Below are 21,369 nucleotides of genomic sequence, written 5' to 3' on the forward strand. Positions count from 1 at the left end.
CAAAACAGGCTATATGAGACCTATTGTCCTGACACTGGAAGCCAGAGACAGGAGTGTCCGCAGTGCCTTCTGGCCATCTTGCCTGGCAGGAATGAGAGACCTTGTCTCAGAGGAATAGGTGGAGCACAACAGAAGACAGACAATATCCTCTTCTGATCTGCATATCCAGACAACATACACATGTACAATAAGCACATGCATGTACTACATACACACACAGAGTTATGAAATACCATGAGTGTGGGGAGTGTATGAAGGCTTGAGTGAAGTCCTGATCCCTGGGTAGGAGTTGACTGTACAGAAAATATCTACCACAACTTCCTTCTTTATGGTGTTTGTAGCCTGAGACTGCTTCCAAATAAAGACCTCCTTCCAAGACTAGTTTAACTGGCCTCCTCTTTGGGAAGTATACAGTAAATCCACCTCCTCAAATCAGATGTCACTGACTCATCTTCTGAGCACAGTCACCAGATCCTGGCTTTTCTGTGCATGTCTGTATGTCTGTCTTCATTCATGCATGCTCCAGTTAGTTCTTCAGGATCCAGCTATGCTACTTGTGCCCAGGAGCCTGGGGCATTGTTCCAAGCCTGGAGACAATCGCACCAGCAGCATGCACTCACTGTATTATCTGAGTTCTCTTCTACCACAAGAGGCGACTGGGACACTCAGCAGCGCCGGAGCCTGGGAGTCCACTCACTGAGCTGAGCGGTGTGGCTGTTGTTTTCCTGACTTTGACAGTTTATACAAAAGAGACCGTCCTTGATTTGAGGAAACTCATCCTGTAGCTCCCAAGAGGTAAATATCTGTAGTTTAATCTCAAACAGCTAAGGAAAATGGTTTAAATATAAAAGCTGTCTATAAATATTTGCATTTATATAAAATATACATACAAAATATGAGAGAAAATAAAGCAAAATATTAAAACTTAAGTTGCTGGAGGACACACAGCATTTTTTTATCCCATTCTTGAAACTTTCAATAAACCTGAAATTATGACAAAATGAAAAGTGTAATATCTGAATTACATGACAAGGGCAGGTGCAGCCCCAAGTTTTGATGGGGGCATATCTCTATACTCCTGATTCTCAGATTAAAATAGTTTTCTTGCATCAAATATTTTTATAAATGTCTTTGTGCATGAATAACTGCTTATTTGCTTCTATGTGTAAATACATATGCATGCATGTATGTGATACATAGATTCAACATGTATGTGATACATAGATTCAAAAATAAGAGCTAAGTCATGACAAAAGAGGCAAAACCAAAGGGCAAAGTTAATTTTTTTTAAAACACCTTCTTGGGTTTCTATTTGAGTGTGCACTCACACATACACACACACACACACACACAAATAGAGGCCAAACATTGATGTTGAGTGTCTTCTCCTCAGTCACACTCCATCTTACTTTACAAGACAGAGCCTCCCATTGAAGCTGGAATTCACCTGGTCTGGCTGGCCCATGAGGCCCCAGGATCCACTTGTCTTCCCTAGCTGCCATATTGGATTTCTGTGTGTCACCATATCTGGCTTCATTATGTGGGTTGTGAGGATCTGTGTAGAGAACCTTATTGGGGTGTCATGCCACCTGGCAGGAACTTGACATTGATCAATGTGAAGTTCCTCTCCCAGTCTTTGAGCGGGAACTCCTGTGTTAGCCATAATCTCTTCCACCTAGGGTGGAGTGCTCAGACCAAGGTAAAGCCCATTGTTCTCCAAGGACCTGCAGTTTCCTGAGAAACACTAACCACCTGCAGAGCAACTGAACTGGTTCTGTGGAGGAGTTTCCAGCCATTGGGGGAAGGGTTTGCCCCCACCCCTGACTGTATATTTGGAGTCCTCCATTGAATTTTGAAACCTTGAACAGCAATGTTGTCTTGGTCTCCATCTCTTTTCGCTGCCTTCTCATACATCCCCAGCTTCCCTTCCAGGTAACCCATTTGATGTAACTGCGGGCAGTTACAGATCTGAAATAACATCCTCATGCTTCTGCAGCAGACACTTTACCCCTTCCCCACCGCCATCTTCAGGCCCTGTGTTCCCATTCTTAAGTGAGTGATTCAACTGTTCAAGAGGAATCCAAAAAAAATAACCTTCACTTTTAGAAGGCTGCAAAAGATGCTGCCTATTAGTGCCTGTTATTAAAGTCTCCAAGCTGGGTGACAAATACCCTCTATCTCAGAACCTAGAAAAGAGACAAGCAGATCTCTGGGTATTCAACATCACTCTTGCCTATACAAGTTCCAGGCCAGTTAGGGGCTACAATGAGACACTATCTCAATCTCCTTCTCTAACTAGAGTTCATTAGAGAAGGTAAGACTGCATGCCTTGCTTGAGGATGTCCCACCTTCCCGCCCCCCAGGTATCTGGAGTCCAGGACAAAGCATCCAAGTGCTCTCTGAGACATTCCATAAGCAGAGAAAGAATGCTTAGATCCCCAAAGGATCTCAGAGTGAAGACTCCTTTCTTGTGAGGTGACATCAGCTGCATAATCCAAGCAGCACCTGTCCTCTTGGTTGAACAGTATTATTGGAAGTTTCCATACATTGAAGCTGCTTCCAAGCCAACCACCATGAGAATGAGTCAACAGATAGAAGTCTGAGCAATGCTCAAGTGTCCAATGAAAAAGCAAGGTTGAATTTCATTAGAACCACTCAATATCCAATGAAGAATAAAGAGCTCAGAGGCCAGCCTCATCCTCAAAGTAGAAGGGGAAGAGTATAACTAAGACTCCCTGAAGTAGAGTTGGAGATAGAATGCAAGCCAGGTAGGCCATTTTAGTAATGATGTAGAAACATGATGGGGAAAGAAAAATACCAATCAAAGTGATAATTGAAGCCTGAGAAAATTGGCTCCATTGGTGATGTGCTTACTGTACAATCTGAGGAGCTGTGTTCAGATCACTAGCACCCATGTAAAAAGTCAAATGCGGCTGCATGCACCTGTAATCTCAGTGCTGGGTCCCAAGCAGAGAAAGGCAGAGAGATCACTGGCCAGCAAGCTAGCCTAGACAGACAGAGAGACCCTGTTTCAAAAAAACACAGTGGAGAGTGACTGAGGAAGACATCCAGCATTGACCTGGCATCTCTACTTGTATACACACACACACACACACACACACACACACACACAATTTGATTGATATTACTGCAGTACCAAAGGTACAAACTTTCTGGTCTACTAGTAGTAGTTGAACAGATGTAACTTCAGAATCTATCTGAGATGGGGAAGGGGCCATCAGTTTTAAGTATCCTGTCCCAGTGGGTGATGTTAACAGCAGACTCCTTCTAGATACACTAATACCAAGACTTCAGTAGGGATCATGTTGTGTAGTACAAGACCTGGGGCTTCTGAGCAAGCTAGTCTTTGCTGAAGGCACCACCTGACATCAGTGTTGATTGAAGAGAGAGAGAGATGGGTGAGAATGACATTGTTACTATAGAGAAACCCTACCTAGGAGCAAAATGAAAAGTAACAGGGACCCCGGAAAAGCACCATTCCTTTCAATTATATTCACATATTTTACAAATTGTTTTTAAATATTTGCTTATTTTATTTTATGTTTCTGTGAGTAAGTGCATATATAATGAGTATCTGATGTCCACAGAGGGCAGAATAGGGTGTCCAATCTCCTGGCACTGGAGTTATAAACAACAGTGAGCTGCTCTGTGGGTGTAGGTCCTCTGCAAAAACAGCCTGTCCTCTTAACCACTGAGCCATGTCTCCCACCTAGTATAGGAATTCTTGAGTGGGTGTTTACTGTGTGTGAACACGGCAATGCTCATCAAAAAAGCAGGGCAGTACCAAAGACTCGACTCTGCAATCTGAATATCCACCAGGAAAGAGTTTGCTTTCTCTCTCTTTTCCCCTCCATTTTTTATTAGATATATTCTTTATTTACATTTCAAATGATTTTCCCTTTCCTGGGTCCCCCCCTCCCCAAAAGTCCCATAAGCCATCTTTCCTCCCCCTGTTCCCCAATCAACCCCTTCCTGCTTCTATGTCCTGATATTCCCCTACACTGCTGCACTGAGCCTTTCCAGGACCAGGGGCCTCTCCTTCCTTCTTCTTGGGCATCATTTGATATGTGAATTGTTTTCTGGGTATTCCAAGCTTCTGCTTATCGGTGAGTGCATACCATGAGTGTTCTTTTGTGATTGGGCCACCTCACTCAGGATGACATTCTCCAGTTCCACCCACTTGCCTAAGAATGTCATGAATTCATTGTTTTTAATAGCTGAGAAGTATTCCACAGTGTAAACCAAAGGCACATCTGAAACCTCTTGTGACACAGATGTTTCATAGATGAAGCCTACAGGATAGGCTTCTGTTTTTCCATGAAAGTAACCTTTCGACCTTCATTTTCTTCTTACAGAAGGCTATGCATCACACACCTGTCTTTGACCAAAGGAATGCATGAAGGATGTAAAAACTGAAGAGAACTAAGATTTTATAATTATTTCAAAGTGAATAAGTGAATTGTAGCCGGGGAGGTAGCTCAGTAGGTAAAGTGCTTGCCCAACAAGCATGAGAAACTGAGTTCAATCCTGACACCCACACAGTAAGACAGGATATGTGGGGTACACCTGTAATCTCAGCACTGCAGAAATGGAGACAGGATTCTTGAGGTTTTCTGGCCAGCCACTCCAGCTGCACCAGCTGGTTCCAGGCTTAGTGAAAGACTTTATTTTAAAAAATAAGGTGGCGAATGGTTGATGTAGACACCCAACATCAAACACACACACACACACACACACACACACACACACGAATTGTATAATATATATGGGATCTAATGTCTAAAGCTCTGCAGCAGGACAGTATGGGTGCTAGCATCTCTCAGACATTATTCCCATCCTGGATCTGAAACCTTTGAGTTAGACAAGCCATGGTCCCTCCATGAATCCCAAGGTAAACTCCTAGCTTTCTAGAACTTTCTGCAAGATATGAATTTCTCCATTTTTTTTAATTTCTTTTTTAACATTTACCATGATTTGCCTCTAGTTTTTCATGTTTCATGGTTTTCAATCTTATTCTAATAGTTAAAAGTTGAATGTTGAAATGACCTACCTCCAACAATGAAATGAAACTACTATGATGGGCTTCAGTGAGGAGTAAGAGTTAAATTCACAAAGAAAACTTGATGTACGTAAGTGTGGATTTGCTAGAGAAGAAGGATATCTTAAAATTGGTATTCCATCCATGGAATAAAAAAGCTCTCAAGATCTCAGAGTTGGAGAGGCCTTACATTGATTCTTGAGTTCCTTTGGCCATGTTCCCAACAAAAAGTATTCAGAATATGCCAGAAGACAGGCAGCAGCGGGAATTTATTACTGGCACAGCCAGCCAAAAATAATAAAATAAAAGCAACGGATTAAGCATTTGCCATGAGCCAGGCCCTGTGTTAAGTACTTTCCCCAGATTTTTTTACTGAAGCCTTATAATAATCTCAAGGGATGGGCAATACACTTCCTCATCCATAAAAATAGAAAGGCTTGCCCAGGGTCCCCGAGCTAGCCTGATAGAAGATCCAGCCCCCTCTTCATTTTCTCTGTGCTAAAATCATCTCTTTATGAACCCAAGTCTTCCTCCCCTCACTCATCATAATCCGGCTCCATGAGTCCTCAGATATTCTTCAAACATCTAAAGTCCATAAAAATCAAGGAAGCTCCTAGCCCTAGAGAAATGCTGAGTATAGAGGAAGTTAAAGTACAGGGGGAAACTGAGGCCTGACATCAAAGGGAGCATTCAAAACTAGATGAAGGAAGAAAAGGCCAGTGGAGTGGGGGCAACAGGTGTGAGGCAGGGAGTAAAAGGACCCTGAGCACACGTGTACACACACACACACACACACACACACCATGAGAACAGTGGGTTGGTATTCCAGGACATCCTCCAGGAGTCTTGCAAGAAGCCAGCAGTTGGAATGCATGCAGAAAGTCTGAAAGCCAGTGGAGCATGCCTAGGGAGTGGCATGAAAGATGCCTTATTTCGTCATATATTCAAGGCTTAGAAAACAATATGTATTGGAAAGGGACAACATTTAACCTCTTGGAAATTGTACCATCATCTACCAAATGATGGTTACATTCATAGCTTCAGCACATTTTATAGATTAAGTAGCTAATGTTTAAAATCTGTTTAGCATGCAGTGAGCACATAATAATATTAATATTGAGGGGGGATTTATTGTTGTTTATCTGAAAGGGAGTATGAAGAAGACCAGGTATCCAATAGAAAATAGGAAAAGATGATTAGTTACTTAATCCACATAAAAGGTGAGTAGCAGGCCTACAGCCAGTCTTGCTGTAGCCAAGAGATTGTGAGGAACAAAGAGACGTGAGAACTCCATAGCCCAGCTTCCAGACACCTCATTTCCAAACGCAGGTCTGCCTCTCCATAATTAAGAGCATCTTCTCTATTGCCCAGATATTTGTTCCTCTCCATGATAAGATTGGCATGAGTAGCTTTCTTGTCTATTTGGTCCACCCATGTGTTCTGGGTGATGTGTCTCTTGCCACTGGACTTCTTTGATGTTTTTCTATTTTATTTGAAATAGATCCCACCCAGACTAAATCTTCACCTGCAGTGTGATCCAGGTTGCAGTCCACGTATATAGATAGCTATTAGGACTGGAGGGAGCTCTGCTTACAAATGTGAAGACTGAGGCCCCGAGGTGAGCAAGGACTACTCAGAGGTCATAGAGATGGTTACTAAATAACCTGGCTTCTAGACATCTCTTGTGACACTGGGATACACCAAAGGACAAAGGCTACATTTTCATTGAAGATAAGGATGAAGTCAGCAAGAAAAAAAGATTGATGTCAGCATGAGCTCCTCTGACAGTAAGTACAGCCTCTGTCCATGAGTGGCCAGACCCACAGAGTCAGTAGACTCCTATAGCTGAGTACATTCAGCTCTCCCATGCAGGGAGCCATGGGCAGGGCTGCTGCTGCTCCTTGTCATCCTTGTCCATTAATACAGCTGTGTTATACCACAGGGTGTTGGAAAACATTGGCTGGAATATATCGGGCTTCCTTGGTTTGGATTTTCAGAGTTTCCTCTGGCTCTTTCAAATTAACTTCCACAAAGTACAATAGATATTAAAGAATGAATGCTAAGATAGAAAACAGCAAGAGAAGCTAAGAATACAAAATAGACCATGCATCTACTTCTTGCTTATCCACAGATGTTTTGTTATTCTGTGGTGGAATAGAGTTAATTAGTATAGGGTCTACAGCCTGGCCACACCAGGCTTCCCGGACACTGGTTATGGATGCAGAGATTCCTCCAGATCACTTGAATCACAAATGGGCCCAGGAATCTGTGGGTTCACCAGCTGTAAGAGAAACCTGTGCATTCTCAGTGAAAACTGAGACTGCCGTAGAGGAGAACACAGGGAACATAGAAAGCGCTCCCATGCCTGACAATTCAATAGACATGAGGAAGATTCCCTGCTCCCGGCTAAGTGGGAGCAAAACATAAAAAGACTCCTTCACCAGTTTCTCCATTCACATTTGTCCCTGGAGTAAAAATGGACATTATCTTCCCTGCATCTTCAACCCAACAAAAAAGATGAAAATGGAAGGCTGGGCAGGCATTATACTTTATTTGCAAATTGCCATTTATGGCACGCAGCAGGCTTTTAAATCTGTTCATAGTTGTGTTTCGTCCATTCAGTCTCAGTCCTTCTGAAGTGAGTTTACTCTAACTATTTCTGCACGCTGAATACTAAACACAATTGAGGATGTCCTTGTAGAGTGAGGCTAGCAAGGCTGGAATACTCATCATAGTCCCACAGTGCCCAGTAAATCATTAGTAAATTACTAACATCAGAGGCAAGAGGAAAATGCAGTGGTTGCAGATAAATCACATAGACCATTTGTACCAAGTGGTATTGAAGCCCAGTCAATACCAAGACTCTAAAACACTCTTTAATTCTGCCAAAAAAAGAGACCAGGAATGGTTCATTGCAATTCCAACTCAAATAACTGTTACAATTTTCCTGTTATCTATCATAATTCTGTAGCATTAAAATGTCGTTAAAAATCTCCCAAGTTCTACAGAATCTCAGCATTCCACCCGCTAATCATGGACAGATCACAATCTTCCTCAGAGAGGAAAAGCAAGAGCTTTCAGGGTGGGAGAAAGGAGGGGTAGCCTGGTTCTTCGTGAGTCATCAGTGCCATGCTGCCTTTCCAGGATCTTGCAGCAAATGATTTTATAGGACTCTGCAGTGGGGGTGGGGGTGGGGGTGTTTGTGGTATTTGTGGTACAGGTGTGGGGAGGCCAGAGCTCAATCTCTGTCACTGCTCCTGGGGAATCTTCCACCTTATTCTCTGAAGCAGAATATGAAACTCACTGATTGGACCAGCCAGCAAGCTTGTTCTAGAGATCCTCCTGTCTCTGCCTCATTAACTGTGATTACAAACATGATCTACTGCATTTAGCTTTTTACAGAGCTGCTAATGATCCAACTCTAACTTGTTTAATTAGGCTGTCTCCTCAGCCCCAGGACCATGCAATTTGTAAAATCACTGAGGAAGTTGCTGTTAGTCTGATGTAGAGTTTCTCTGAGATCTCAGTGATTAGGACCAGATTAGTTTCAGTGGGTAAAGGCAAGAAATCAGTTCCTCGGAGCCCACGTGTGTGTGTGTGTGTGTGTGTGTGTGTGTGTGTGTGTGTGTGTGTGTGTGTGTGTGTAAGGAGAGAACCACACATGTGCTGTGCCACACGTACTTACACACATATCCTTCACACCAAAGGTCCGTGTGTTCTACTACAAAACGTTAATGATTTAGTTTTTCAACAGTCAGCAAAGAAAGGAAAGATATTGGAGCAGAGGTTAGCTGACTGTCAGGACTCCAGATCCTTGCTATGCAAAATAAAGTTGTGGAGTCTTGGGAAGCTGTATGCTCGCGTACACACATAACAGGACAGAGTCAGGTAGAGGCTCCCTACTACCTCCATGGAGACAGGCTCACATTGGAGATATTTAATTTGGAGGCCAGAGCTCACCGTTGCCTTATTTTTCAGCTGCCTAAAAAGCAATTTTCCAGACAAATGAATCTGAGCACTGTGGGGATGAAAATGTTTCCAGAATAGATTGCTCTCCCTGACTATCTCCCAAAAGTAAGAATATGGAACAGGCAGAGCAACAGTCCTAGATAGGTCCACTCCCCGATGCCATTTCCATGCATGGAAGACTTTGCAGGTGTGAGGAAGTTGTGGCTCTAGGAGGGGGAAGTTATGTTGGGTTATCTGGGTAGGCCAGATCTCACTACAGGAATTGTTAGAAGTGGGACATAAGAAAGTCAGAGTCTCAGAAAGGGACTGCGTGGGAAGCAGAAGTTGGGTGATGGAGCCAGAGTAGCTCCTAACTAAAGTTTAAACTACAATCCTAAATTAATATCTAAATTCCTTAGAAGGAAATTGTAAAAAGTAAATCATTAAAGGAAATGAAAACAGTATATGTGTAGGTCTGAATTTTGGAAAGTATAAAATGGATTCAATAATTGCATCCAGTTCTCTCGTTCTCTTGGCCTCTTGCCTTCCTGCTCCCGCTCCGTCCCCTCGTCCCTTCCCCCCTCTCTCCCCATTCTTTTCCCCCTCTCTCTCCAAGCACTCATGGATGCCTCTACTCCATTACTTTTCTAGTCTCTCTTTCTCTGCCTCAACTACTTTCTTAAGTCCTCTCCCCATGCCCTTAATAAATTCTATTCTATACTAAAAAAAATAAAATAAAAAAGAGTTGCATCTGATGGCCAATACAGCAGTATGGAAAAGGAACAAGGGGCTAAACAAGGCAGTGCTGAATCACACAGCCTTATAAATTCCACTAACAACAGCAAGATGATGCATGCTAAAGCCAACAGTAAGCCCAGTCCAGGACCAGTGCACATAGGAGCCTGGGGCAGAGGTTGTTGTCACACCACTGTGTGTGGAGAGTGCAGACAAGCAGCAACACAGGTGAGTGATCCATCCGGAACATAGGGCAGGGGCTTACACACCTTGAAGCAGCAGCATGGGAAAAGGAGGCAGTCTTGAGGAGAGTCTGGACAATAGAGCCGTCAGCTTGTGAGACACCGTGAGTAGAGACGAGGGTGGAGTCAACTGTGTCATTTGCACAGCTCTAGCTTTTGAAGAAAGTAATCTATTTTCAGATAGAGGGAAGATGGAGTCATTTCAAATAGAGGGAATAAGTCAAAAGACTGAGTCATCTGAGACAGAGAACAACCAGCTGCGAGTCTAATGCACTTAAAGTTGGAAAAACCCATCTGTACAGTAATTCACATCTGTCATTCGGTAGTTCATACGACACATCATAGCACGTGTCTTAACAAAATCTTGCAGTTTCGTAAACTGTGTAAAAACAACTGGAGCATTCTAGACATGTACAGATCTCTGGAAAATACAAACTGAAACAGAACTTAGAGAGTACTACCATTGGGATGCGTGCCTGCGTGCATGTGTGTGCGTGCACACGTGTGTTTGTGTGTGTGTGTACAAAAGCATGGAGTGTGAGAAATGACTGGCAGCAGCAGTCTCTAGGGGAGGTGCTGCAGGGCTTGCTGGTGTGGTGCAAAGGTTTTTAACACACACACTTACTCCCTCTTCAACTGAGTTTCAAATGAATATAAAAATAAACTTAAAATTCACATCTTCCTTAAGGAAAAGAGATCATGACACAACATCAAGCAAAATAAAAAGTGACTGTTTCAAATACATTCCAATTCCCAGGGAAAAAATACACCATCGACATAAAGCAGGGGACCGTATACTGAAGAGATGCTATTAGATATGAAAATGAGTTAACAATGGTAGAATCAGAATGGAAGAAAAGCAGACTTCTGGTATTAAATATAGAGTAAGTCTAGAGAAAACAAGAAAACTGGGTAATACAATTTTAAGTTGTATTTATAGAAAAATAATAAGCTTTACAAGGCATAGTCTATTCATCCCTTTCAAATAAACATGGAAAGTTTATTAAAAAATTACCTTCTAGAGCAAAGTGAAAACTATAATAAATTCCCCCAACAACAAAAGTATACAAGATTCTTCTCTACCCAAAAATGAAACAAAATTAGTAATTAGCATTTTGAGAGCAACCTCTTTGAAAAAAAGTCCCTAAGAGACAACATAAATTGCACGGACAGGGTGTTTGGATATATGGCCAGTGACCCCTTGCAGCGGGTACACATTAGGATTATGCTCAAAAAATCTACAGCCAAAATAAACATCATCTAAAAGAAAGGACTTTAAAGTCACTGAACCTAGATTAAGCTTAAAACACTGAAATGAAAACAAGAAACCCAAGTCAAGGTTTACTATCTGTCTCTAGGACTGGTGAATAGCTCACCCAGTATTCATGCAGCATTCCTATCCAACAGACACACACACACAGACACACACACAGACACACACACACACACATATACACGTATAGGCACACACAGACATTATCACATATACACATACAAATATGCAGAGAAAGGAAGGAGAAGTCTTATTCTTACATAGTTGGTTAAAAACATTCCTTCTTTACAGGTCAACAATGTATATTAGAACAGAAAAACTCCCCAAATTCTACACTTGAGAGCCATTTGTCTTCCTTGGAAGTGTGATGACAGCCTCTTTTTATCACAAAGCTGAGACAATTTCATAGAGATCAATTTGTCATTATGTATACAGAGACAGAGGCTAATTGGTAGCCTGATGTTGGAGTAAATCTTCTAAGTAAACATCCTGGGCGTGTGCAAGCAGCCTGCTAAGAGGGTCGCCATGCAAATTACTTGATGTCAGAAACATATAAAGCAGCAGCAACCACAGTTCAGTGGCTTACATCACTCCTGCAGGGACATCTAGTTTGGTCTCTTAAACTTGAGGAGAGTGCTGGTCAGCTGACAAAGGCAGCTTATAAACACAACAAATACAATACAAAATATAAATATAATATAATAACTTTTTAATGAACTATTTCTACCACTTAAAAAGAAATGAGTTGGTCTGGTGGCTCATGCTTGTAATTCCAGCACTTAGGAGGTGAAGGTAGGATGGTTAGGAGCTCAAGGTCATCCTTGTCTCCATAGTAAATTTAAGACTATCTTGGAATACACAAAATCCTGTCTCTAAAGACCAAAATATAAACAAAAAAACAAAAAACCACTACATTGAAAAATATTCAGAGACTTAAAAGAACCACCTTTTGGCTCTAGCTATAGTATCATTTTGAAGAAAGTACCTTTTCTTCTGGCTCCATATCCTCACCTGAGGCCTTTGGCATCAAAGATCCCTTCTATGACTAACATATCATGATTCCTCTGTTCTATAAATTCAAATTGATAAAACTCATGTCATTTATGTACTATAAATTCAGGTCTAAGTCTTTACACTTTGAGAGTGACTGCTTTATGAAAATCACTGTGGCTGAGACCCGACCAAAGTGCAGTGCTGGTTCAGACGCTGTGAGTGTGCCAGTCTCTGCTAGGACTAAAACCATCTTCATCTCACAGCAAAGGACAAACCGAAGAGTGCAAGGCATCTGGCCACCAAGCCACTGACCTGCCTATATCAAAGAAATCTGAAACTCTCTTTTGCTGATAAATTCAAGGTCGGACATGAGTTCTGAATGTCTCACGTCAGCATCTTAATTAGTCTGACTATTCTCTTCTTCAGCTTCCAGCTTGCTCTGTTTAATTCAGCTAATAAGTAATTATTGAGGCAGTATGTGGTATGTTAACTTGGCTATCTTTCCCTTTCCAAAATTATGTCTTATCTTTCTTTTAGAACAAAAGTATTTCTAAAGATGGTCATCAGAGCACCTTAAATGTAAAACACATTTTATTTCATTTGCTTTTATTCTTTTCCCGTTTCCCCTTTTCCTTAAGTCTTAGCCTGATTCTTGCTTAAGTTCCCAGTGTTTCAGTTTCCCATGCTCCAGTGAGAAGATCACGTTCCCTGGATACACTAAGTGCAGAGTAAATTTCCATGCATCTCGGCGGATTCATTGTTTTCGGTTGGCTGTCTCTTGTGGAAGACTCAATTTAGGTGGTTAGGTTAGCCACATAACACAGTGGGCAAAGTGTCCAGGTAAGGACAGGGACAAATGGCAGTGTCCCTGAGCCAGCCCACAAGAGCAGGTGAGGTCTAGCTTCAGCCAACATTCCCATGCAAAATTGAGTTTTTATGTAAAGTTGCCACAGTATTAAAACTTGGCTGGTCGGTCTATATTTTACAGGTATATGTGCATACATATATGTACATGTTCGTTCATGTACGTGTGTGTGCATATGTGTTTGGAGGCCACAGGTTAATCTTGGCTGTTGTTCCTCATGACATTGACCACTCTGTGTGTAAAGTCAGGGCCCCTCACAGGCTTGGTACTCACCGAGTAGGCTGGCCTGCTTGTCCAGCAAACCCCACGGGTCCTCTGGTGTCCAGCTCCTCGGCATTAGGATTGTAAACCAGACCCAGGGGTTTTTGTTTTTTGTTTGTTGGTTGGTTCTTTTTGTCATTTTTCCTGTTTTGTTTTTGGTTGTTGTTGTTTTGTTTTGCTTTTTGCAGGAGGCCCGGGGAATAGAGCTTGTTTTCTTGAATTGAATTCAAGTCCTCTTGTTTACACAGCTAGACTTACCAACTGGGCTAGGCCCACAGACCTACTATTTTATATTTTAATACAGTATAAGCCAGGCAAAAAGGTCTCCTCCAGCCCCAAGGCAACCTGTAGCACAAATGGTTGCTGCTCCTTAACTAGAAGAAAGAGGACCACCTTGCCCAAAGTCTGCACAGTGGATTCATCCAAGCATCATTCACACACACAGTGGGAAACCCCTCATCACACATGTAACAAGCACACACGAGGCGCCAAATATCAGCAGAGCAGGTGCTTCTCCCATAGATGCAGTCCAAGCAAGCACGTGCTCCCACCCCGTCTCCCATGCTCTCACACACTAAGGAACTGTCACACAATGTGTCATCTACTCTGTGACACAACCCCAAGCTGGAGCTGTCCCTCTCTGGTCCCTTCTCAGGCCACGCATGGTGCTGGCAGCTCTCCTTCCATGATGACTTATTTTGAGGTCCAACATTCTCAACAGATTGGCACACTGACGCCAAAACCAAACAGCTCGTTTTTTCTTTTCTGAACTCCCAGCATTGAGTTTATAAACTGTTTCATACTTAGTTTGCCTACTGTTACATTGACCAAGTAGAGACACAGAGCCCACATGGACTGCATTTTGGGATCTACTTAAAAATGCAGTTTTTATCATTTTCTAGGAATATCAAGTCCCCAGAGTAGGGGTTGACTACTGTAGCCAAATCCCAAGAGGACAGATAAGCCCTGACCCCAGGAAAGGATTCATTGGAGAGCACCAGGTTAGACAGAAGGCACAGTATGAGAAGAATTTTAGGCCAGGGATTTGCTGTGGTTACACAGGAACCTATGGTAGTGAATGCAAGGGGCTGATGCTTTGAGTCAGTCCATCTGGGCTTTGGAGCCTAGGAGAAGGAGAGTAACTCCCTCTGCCTGGTGCCTGGATCTGGGGAACTAGGGCAGGCAGTAGCCAGAGAGTCAGAGCACCAGCAGAAGGTGACTGGGCACTGGTTCTGGATTGATTGCTTAGCACATGAAAGAAGCAGTTTGCTGCCTTGAGGAACTAGCTTGTCCTGAGAAGGGCAGTCTTCCCAGGGTCCCAGCAAGGCAGACCCTAACATACAAAACATGTCAAAACTACAGAATGAAAAGGCATGAAGGGTCTGCGGATGGACCTCCGTTGGCACAATGTTTGTCTAGCACGTACAAAGCTCTGGGTCCAATCCCTGGCAACACATAAACCAGCTGTTATGGTGCTAGCCAGAAATCACAGTACCTTAGGAAGTTTAGGAATCCAATGTCATCCTTTTCTAACAATGAGTTTAAGGCCAGCCTACGTGAAACGCTGACTCAAATTTAAATAAATAAATAAATAAATAAATAAATAAATAAATAAATAAATAAAGTCAAGATCCAGTACATATCCACACACCCAAGAGCATAGAGGCAGCACAAATTAAACTCAGTGAGTTTTTTTTAAAAGAGAACACAAAGTGGGGTGGTTATATATGCAATCATGTATGCAAACCTGTTGATAGAGTTTCCAGGAGCTGTTTCAAGGCCGGAGGAGGAAAGAGTGGTTTTATGGGAAGGATGGAATCTACTGCAAGCACACGTTTGACACCACGGGAGGAGAGGAACAGAGGGCAGAAGGGCTGCCTTGTTCCCGGGCTGATGCCCGGGCAGAGATGACATGCCCAATGTCTTCACCTGATGTGTCCTATCCTGGGCTCCTTTTTCCTCAAAACCACGGGAAAGGAGTTACACAGTTTTGATTTCTCCAGCTTACAGAGCCTCTCGCGCAGGTCAGGCAAGCTGGTAGACTCTGGACCACCCCTGTCTCTCAACTATGCGCATACGTTTTCAGTGTCTGTCACCACAGTGACCCAGACACGACACCAGCCCCACCTCTGATTTCCACAGACCTCAACAGCCTATAACAGCTGCTGCACACAAGCACAAGACAGCAGGGCGAAGGCTTGGTGAAGAGACAGATGGTCTACCCTCACAGAAGCAACCGGAAGTCCCCCGCTGACTGACAGCTTCGCTGCCAAGCCCCACCCTGCCCTCTACCTCTGAACGTGCACACAGGAACCACGATGCCTCAGCAATTTCTTCGTTACACACGTAGGATTCCTGAGCCTTTCTCATGGACCTCCACGCAGTTTACTTGTTTTCCTTAGTTTTGTTTCCTCTCTCTTTTGTAACAGTCTCCTGTAACACAAAGGAGCTGGCCTAGAACTCCTAAACCTCCTGCCTCAGCCTCCCTGATGCTGGAATTAAAGGCATTTCCTCCACACCTGGCGGCATATCTTTTTCCTAATATCCCTTCTCAGTCTGCACCCGTGCTCCCCTTCACCCAGAGCGAGGCTCCACAAACCTCAAGCGCCCTCTCGTGTCTCTTGTTCCCTTCGTGGACTGAGCCGCTATCCACTCTTACACTCTAGGTGCATCGCCCTTTCCAGCAACACCCCCGCAGACCACAGACGTGCTTTCTCTTTATGAGGGAGGACTATGGCCTGCCGCCCTTCTAACAGGTGACAGCTTTTAAGGCTAAATAGTTGAGGCTAGGTCCACAAAGGGACCAAGAGGAAACTGAGTTTGCTAAGATCTGTCTTCATGCCCCACAGCGGAAGTGAGAACAAGCTGATTAAGTGCGCATCTTTTCCTCTTCTTGTCTATACCCGGGTGCTGGCAAGTGCGGCAGTAAGAGTCTGAACTCATCTCTACGCCATGTTCCTTCAGCTTGCTTAGGGCTACCCCTGAGCAGGGGAGGCAGCTGCCTGGGCCTCACTCTCAGAAAGGAAGGCAGGGACTTTTCATTGAATTTGGCTCTCATGTTTTTAGGGAAATGAAAGTAGCATTTTTTTTTTAAGTCAGCATTAGATATTGGCTGATCAGAAAAACATCGTCTCTGCAGCCCAACTCGTAACCCCAGTGGTAGCTCCTACTTTGGGGACTAGGGAAGAGATGTGTCCATATGAAGACTGCCCCACTTGACAGGTGACACTGAGCAAAGTCTCTGTGATTGGGGCCTGGCCAGCTGGCCAGGTTCACTGTTGTTCTAATCTTTATTCTGAGCTAGTATAATGTAGTGTTTTCTGTATGATTCCACCGTGTCCTGCATAGGAGAGAGCATGATGCCATGATTGAACTTATTATAGTTCTAAAATTTGAGGGGAAATACACAATTATGTTTCAGGCTCCGGCAGGGTGAGTGTTCGCTATCCAGCTAAGAGTTAATCAAGATGGAAAAGACCAGTAATCCCCCCCCCCAAAAGGACAGAAGCACACAGCCCACATAAATTAGGAGTTGTTTGTGTGGAGGCTGTAGACACTTGGTAATTATTTTTAGGAGTAAATAACTGTGTTTAATGTAAAGTGTTCTATTGATGGGAGGTGGGGGACAAGAGACAGAATAAGACAATGAAATGGGGAAAAAAAACAAATTTGTCTCTGGAATTTTGATACAGTGTTTATGCTTCTGATGGGGTCAGGGTTTGAGAGCAACATTGTTCTAGCCCCTAAATGAAACATGTCTGCAGCTGAAAACAGTGAGTCAGACCAACAGGGGACAAGTAGACATGAACAAGTTGCACCAACAGCAGAAGACCACGCTGAGTTGAAGTTCCAGGGATAGTCTAGGAGTCTCTGCTTGTCAGCTTAGACACCAGTCTCTGACCCAGGTATCAGTGATAGATTGATGTAGGGCCATGCTGTCATACTACGAGCTATACATCATGCTGGGTGATCCAGGTGACAGTCACATCCTTCCCGTGTGTGCTGTGTCTGGTAAGTTATTCAGCCTAGTTTCCCTGGTATGACTTTAATACACTCATGGGCTCCCGTACTCTCAGTGCGACCTGATAAACGTATAGGGTGTTTCCCATTCATACTCCCAGACGTAAGTCATTTGTCGGTCTCTGCCTGCTGAGTAATTCCTGACAGAGGATTCAGTTTCCGAGTCCACCCAGAAGCTATAGCCCTCCTTCCCCCTCAACACTAACTCAAAAGGTGCTTGAAAACGAAGTCTCCTAAGGCAAGACCCACCCTGAAAAATCACATTTTATGCATACCCTGATCTCCACAGTCATGCTAGCAGTAAGTAAGGGCTCTGTAACTTATTTTCTCAGCCTTTGTATAACTAGTATTCACACTGCTCTAGGAAATGGGAAGACAGATGCCTGGGAGAGGTTTAGAAACAGTGGGACACAAGTCTGTACGTGACCAGTCACCTCCATGGCATTTCTTATAATCCATGTTTTCATAAAACAAAAGAAAGTATTCTAAAGGTTCAAATCTAGCCTGGAGCATGAAAGTAGAGGGAACATGAAAATTAGGATGTCTCTTTATAAGACAGCTTCCTAGGGCCTTCACTGCACTCTGTGCATCTCCAAGGCAGACGATAAAGTGCACCTTATGCCAGCCATGTGATGAAGGAATGCTTATTTCTTCACGGAATATTTCAAAAGACTAAACACTACCACGGTGCCTCTTGGAAATGCAGGGGCAAGCTAAGAGTAGCCATTGAACACCCCACATACAATGATCAACCCTCATCACCTCCCTTCCCTGCACAGGTACACCTGGCCTCTGTGAGGCAGTGTCCACTTCTCTCTACCATGACAGGAAGACTCCTAAAGGCAGATCCACTTCTGATTTATTTTAATAATCTCCACATTAGCAAGCAGAACATCTTGCATTCAGTAGATACCCATGTGTTTGATGGGGAAAAAAAAAGAATCACATCTAACCCATTTGCATGTAAGAGCAACAAAGATTGATTATCTGTCCCTGCCATCCCCAACACCTCCCCTCCCCACCCCCCACCTCCCCACCCCACCCCCCCTCCAATGGTGAAGTGGAAAACCAGACAAGGCCTGGCTCTCCTATTAGAGTCACTTTGATCTTAGAGCATACGCTATTGGTATTCTGTTCAGAAATTTTCTCCCTGTACCAATGTCCTCAAGGGTCTTCCCCAGTTTCTTTTCTATTAGCTTCAGAGTGTCTGGCTTTATGTGGAGGTCCTTGATCCATTTGAATTTGAGCTTAGTACAAGGCGATAAAGATGGATCAATTCGCATTCTTCTGCATGCTGACCTCCAGTTGAACCAGCACCATTTGTTGAAAAGGCTATCCATTGGATGTTTTCAGCCCCTTTGTCGAGGATCAAGTAGCCATAGGTGTGTGGGTTCATTTCTGGATCTTCAATCCTGTTCCATTGATCCTCCTGCCTGTCACTGTACCAATACCATGCAGTTTTTAACACTATTGCTCTGTAGTATTGCTTGAGGTCAGGGATACTGATTCCCCCAGAATTTCTTTTGTTGCTGAGAATAGTTTTAGCTATCCTGGGTTTTTTGTTATTCCAGATGAATTTGTTAATTGCTTTCTCTAACTCTGTGAAGAATTGAGTTGGGATTTTGATGGGTATTGCATTGAAACTGTATATTGCTTTTGGCAAAATGGCCATTTTAACTATATTGATTCTGGCGATCCATGAGCATGGGAGGTTTTCCCATTTTTTGAGGTCTTCTTCCATTTCCTTCTTCAGAGTCTTGAAGTTCTTGAAATTACAAAGTTTCTGTACGGCAAAGGACACCATCAAAAGGACAAATCGGCAACCAACAAATTGGGAAAACATCTTCACCAATCCTACATCAGTTAGAGGGCTAATATCCAATATATATAAAGAACTTAAGAAGTTAGACTCCAGAAAACCAAACAGCCCTATTAAAAAATGGGGTACAGAGTTAAACAGGGAATTCTCACCTGAAGAACTTCGGATGGCGGAGAAGCATCTTAAAAAATGCTCAACTTCATTAGTCATTAGGGAAATGCAAATCAAAACAACCCTGAGATTTCACCTTACACCAGTCAGAATGGCTAAGATTAAAAATTCAGGAGACAGCAGGTGTTGGAGAGGATGTGGAGAAAGAGGAACACTCCTCCACTGCTGGTGGGGTTGCAAATCGGTACAACCACTCTGGAAATCAGTCTGGCGGTTCCTCCGAAAACTGGGCACCTCACTTCCAGAAGATCCTGCTATACCACTCCTGGGCATATACCCAGAGGATTCCCCACCATGTAATAAGGATACATGCTCTACTATGTTCATAGCAGCCCTATTTATAATTGCCAGATGCTGGAAAGAACCCAGGTATCCCTCAACAGAAGAGTGGATGCAAAAAATGTGGTATATCTACACAATGGAGTACTATTCAGCCATTAGAAACAATGAATTCATGAAATTCTTAGGCAAATGGATGGAGCTAGAGAATATCATACTAAGTGAGGTAACCCAGACTCAAAAGGTGACTCATGGTATGCACTCACTAATAAGTGGATATTAACCTAGAAAACTGGAATACCCCAAACATAATCCATACATCAAATGAGGTACAAGAAGAAAGGAGGAGTGGCCCCTTGTTCTAGAAAGACTCAGTGAAGAAGTATAGGGCAAAACCAGAACGGGGAAGTGGGAAGGGGTGGGTGGGAGGACAGGGGGAGAAAAGGGGGCTTATGGGACTTTCGGGGAGTGGGGGGCTAGAAAAGGGGAAATCATTTGAAATGTAAATAAAAAATATATCGAATAAAAAAAAGACAAAAAAAATCAAAAGAAAAAAAAGAGTCACTTTGTTGAAAGCAGAAAGGGCAGAGAGAAAGAGGAAAGAAGTCTTAGAACTGGGCAGCTTTTATGACTGATGGAGACACCCATGCTATCAAGACAAACAAAAAAAAAAAAAAGCAAATGGTGACCAGGTAGTGGAAATCCTGGAGCTCACTGCAGTAATGGCACGAATACAAAATGGTGCAACCAAAGGAGAGATGAGAGTGGTAGAAAACAATCAAAATGATGGCTCCCAAAACACCAACAACACAATCACCACAGCAGTAGGCAAAGCCACTTCCCCACGTGTACCCCAAAGAATGAAAGCAGAGTTTTGGAGGTGTGTCTGTATACCATACTCCTTACATCATTCATAATAGCCAGCAGACGGAGGGGACCTGGGAACCTATTGAAGGATGGATGGCTGGAAAAATCAGGGTCTACACACTCAATGAAACATTGGTCAGCTTGGGGACAAGGGGAAGTGTTGACACAAGCTACAACACAGATGGAACAGGACACTAAATAAAATAAGCCACACAAAGAGGAAAAATAAGCACAGTTGCATGTGGTGTACAAGGTGCCTAGAGTGGTCAGCTCCGAGCATCAGACAACAGTGTGTGATTTCCACTATCTTCTAGGGGTGGGGGATAAAGTGTTATTGTTGTTTTAGGGGTATATAATTTCAGTACTTCAAAAGGAAAAAGCATCTGGGTGTTAGTTACATAATATCACTGAACTGTGCATTTAAAACGGACCGATGCTAAATTTTATGTTACGCATATTTTATCACAAATTCTAAAAAAAGGAGGAATGTTAAAGACATACTAGCTAGAGCCCAGTACCTTGCTTATTGATTTTTCATTTCCTTTGCATGAGTTTGGGGGGTGGGATGTCACAATGCGTGTGTAGAGGCAGAGGACAAGTTGCAGGAGTTAGTTCTCGCTTTTATCCCTTGGGTGCTGAAGACAGAATTCAGGTCATCAGGCTTGGCAGCAAACAGTTTTACCTGGGAGCCCAGCATCTGATGTATGGAGAAGCAGAGACTTGAGGATGCATCACAAAGATGTCAGTCCTGGGGTTCAAATGCTTATCAAGTCTGTAAGTGCAAACAGTCATTTAATACTGAAATCATGACGTTTTCCTAATGAAATGTCAATTGCT

Source organism: Apodemus sylvaticus, chromosome 1 (genome assembly GCF_947179515.1).
Source record: "Apodemus sylvaticus chromosome 1, mApoSyl1.1, whole genome shotgun sequence".
Taxonomy (NCBI): domain Eukaryota; kingdom Metazoa; phylum Chordata; class Mammalia; order Rodentia; family Muridae; genus Apodemus; species Apodemus sylvaticus.